Here is a 3969-nt window from a genome sequence, read left to right as displayed (position 1 = left end):
TATTGTCTGTTATATGCTGGTGAAGGGGAATGCTTTAACAAATGTGCACTTTTTAGCATTTAATCTAAGCCCTTTGTTAGCATTCCAGGTGTTTACAAGTGCAAGTTCTTGTTGTAGGTCCCTGGTGTCTGAGAGTGACATGACAAAGACTCCCGTTATGCTGACATCCACAAACTTGGTTAGCCAGAGGACTTGATTTTTGGACTGAAGGTATCAGAACAGAAAATGCCAAACAAAAAAGGGGTCTCAACAATTACCTCTGCAGAACATCGCTGATTGCATACTTTTTTGATGAAACAGCTGCTACCCGCACTGTATGGATACCAGCCCTTAGCCAGTAGTTTATTCATGTTAGCACATAGGGATCTGAAAGTAGTGTATTCAACCTACTAATTATGCTAGCATGGAATATCGTGTCAAAGGCCTTAACCAGGTCAAGGATTGCCATGTGCATGCCATGGCCACTCTCAACAGTTTATGTTATTCTGTCAAAAACAGTTGACTAGATTCATTAAATAGGATCTACCTAACAAAGCCAAAGTATTTCAGTCTACCTGATGAGATTCTTAATAAGATAGTTTATCAGATCAATTATAATATGCTCCTTGGCATTGCATATGAGACTTGTTAAGCTGATGTACCAGTAATTCCATGCGGCAGTGGTGGGGCCACCCTTGTGGAGTGGCATCACTACTGCTATGCACCAAACATCAGGGACAAAGCCAGTTGCTAAACTCATGTTAAATAGTTTAAGGAATGGCTCTGCTACCACTTGCTTGCTTGGCGCTGTTTATTAAACAGAGTAGTAGATTATCAGGTCCTATGGAAGAAGTATTTTTAGTCTTTGAGCATGCAGTGTTTGGTGATGATAAGGGTCTAAGGATTTCAGGGATAAGTAGGGTTTGAATAGTCATTTCAGGGGAAAAGATCACACAGAATACGCTGGCTATTACTTTGACAGTGTTTACCATGTCAGACTAAGTGGTGCCATTTTGAATAAGTTCGGAGCAATGTTAAGTATTATTTCTTAGTTTTCTAACATAACTAAAGAAGAATTAGTAGTTGTCCTTAGTTTTAGATGCTAACCTCAGTTCATGGGCTGCCTTACTATTCCTTATAGTTGTAATTTTTCTGGCATTTTTTATATCCTTTATTAAGGTGCTTCAGATCTGCTGTATTCTTTATGTTTTTTTTTCTTTTATTGTAGAATTTATTTATTTTGGTGGGCCATCCTGGTGGTTTGGTTTTAATATTCTATTATATTTAAATCTTGTCAGTACTGTCAGTTCTCCATACATTTATCTAAGTGGGGCTTTAACTATTTTGTGTAGCTTCCTGTTGAGGTGGCATCTGGGATTATGCAGGAATAGGTGAATCTTGACACTTCCTCATAGAGTTTAATGAGATTTACACGACTAAAGTCCTTTTATTTTGAAACAGAGTACAAAGGATTAGTCCAGATACAATCACTTTATCAGATTTAGAAGACTTTGTGATACCCTCCCTGTGGGAGAAATAATGACACCTTGTTGACATTTCCAGCAGCTTATTCAGTTAAGCAGGTAGATGGAGGAGTGTTCTTGTTCTGAATTTGGAGATAATTTATCTTCAGCTTTAGAGGTTCTAGTAGTGAAGGTAACTAGTTTATGATTTGACTTAACCAGGGGAGGGACACCAGGGAATGGTATATAAAGAAGCTAAATTTGTAAGGACTAGGTTAAGAATATTATACATTCAACTGGATTTGCTAACAGTCTATTCCATTAAGCTTATATTAATGAAGTCTAAGACCTTTTGGGAATATCCTACAATTATGGTATAGGAGCTCTAGTTTATTGCTGGGTAGTTAAAGTCTCCCAAAATACTGGAGTATTTGTCTATAGGGAGTTCAGTGATTACATCTAGGAACTTCACATGATCATTTGGAACACAGATGGTGTCCTGTAACAGGTTGTAAAATGATAACTGACTTTATTTTGTTACAGAAAGATACAAAACTCAGACTTCAGCCATGCAAGTAATCTCTCATGTTTACAAGATACCTAGTAAAATAAGTCTGTGCTTCCCAGAGCAAAGGGAGAGCTCTTATTTTTATAGTAAAATCACACAGTAATAAACAAAAAAAATTATATAGTTTTAGCTGACTGACCAGAAAGGACAGTACATGTTTCTGAAAGATGCTGCTGACAGGACATCCTCATGCTTTTTATCATAAACTTGACCACACAGAATAACTTGCACAAGAAAAAACTGTCAGAAGCTTCAAATAAAAAAATGTGATCATTAACAACCCTGATTAGTCTGGTTGCTATTCAAGGCATCTACCAGAAAAAGGCTATAAGCTTGCAGACCTTTGCATCATCTGGGACAAGATTGTGGATCACCAAACAGGCTGTGGCCTACTTCTTTTCTTGGGACTAGTGCTAGCATTTTGCTTCTGGTGAGAGAAGAAGCAAAGGAGTATTGTATCCCAACAGACTGAAGCTGTGGTGAGACCAGCATTAGTAGTAGCCAGGCAGTCGCCATTCATGTGACTCCCCTCTTTTCATCATTCTTGGCAAGCTAATTCTTTATTTTTCAGTAAGTATTGCTTGATTTCTTCCAAACTTCAGAATATCTGCCTAAATACTTCATCCTTAAATTTTCAGGGTCTATGTACTGGTTTCTCCTCGAGTGTTTGGCAGTGCTCTCTACAGACTCAGGCACTTTGAGTGACATTTTTCCTGTAAAAGGCTTCAGTACCTAATATTTTGAGCTCATATCCAGACATGCCTAAAGATCAGTTCCCTGTGATTTCTCGTGTCAGTCTGGTGAACATGGGCATCCTGAGGCAGTGTAGCAACTGCCTCATGTACACAGACAACTCTCTCCTCTTACCTCCCATCACTATGACTTATGAGAGATGCACATATATAGCCCAACTGGAAGCCAAGCACTCTCCAGCCAAGACTGGATTAGCCAGTCAAGAGGAGAAGGATAACACCTGCACCACACCACATTCAATACATAGCCCTTCAGAACATACACCACCACAGCCCTCACACAGTAACACAAAACACATACCTACTTTCTTGGAAGCTCTTAATAAAAATCTTCCCAAACAACAAAGACCTCTGAGGCAGAAACGCAAACAGCCACCACATCCCAACACAAACCATGAGACACACAGCTCACATAAACAGTGTGCCACTCAGCCAAAGCCCATAAGGCCAAACAACTTACCCAATACGCTAGTCATAGATCACTCAATAGTAAGACACACTGATGTCCCACTCACTAGGTTGAATAAGGAGAAAGTTACGGTCAGCTGTCACCCCAAAGATTCCAGATACTGGCCAAGGCTTTTACCACCCCTATAGTGCTTTTTTTAGGCAATGGCCTAAAGACAAAATTACCACCATAACAGCTACAAGAAAATTAAATCTGAGGGTTATGCTACACAATGCTAGAAGTCTAAATCTCAAAATGCACTCGCTCAAAGCACTTCTTAAAATGGAGAACATCGATATCTGTGCAGTGACCGAGACCTGGTTCAAGGCTCCAGAGAGCACCCCAGCACTACCAGGCTATAATTCATAACACATGCTTCGGGCTCCTAAACCTTGACCAAAGCACTAAAGGGGGTGGTGTCTCCATATTCATAAAGGATATGCACACCTCCAGACAAGTAGCCCAACATAACGCATCAGAGATATGTCAGGTACAACTAACACTGGATAAAACTGCAATCCAAGTTATAGCGTGCTATAGATCCCCCACTATGTCCCAAGACTCCCACTCCACATTCCTAAACACACTGGAAAATATTAGGGTACAACCCAATACCCTTATACTGGCAGACTTTAACTACCCCCTCCATTAAGTGGGAAAGTTACTCATGTACCAACACACTTGCTCAACATTTTCTGCACTTCATTAATTCCATTGTCCTGGACCAACTCCCTGGTCAGATCTGACCACAAGCTAATC

This window comes from Protopterus annectens, chromosome 10.part0 (assembly GCF_019279795.1).
Source record: "Protopterus annectens isolate FY-2018-M chromosome 10.part0, PAN1.0, whole genome shotgun sequence".
NCBI classification, from domain to species: Eukaryota; Metazoa; Chordata; order Ceratodontiformes; family Protopteridae; genus Protopterus; species Protopterus annectens.
This window is presented reverse-complemented; position numbering follows the sequence as displayed.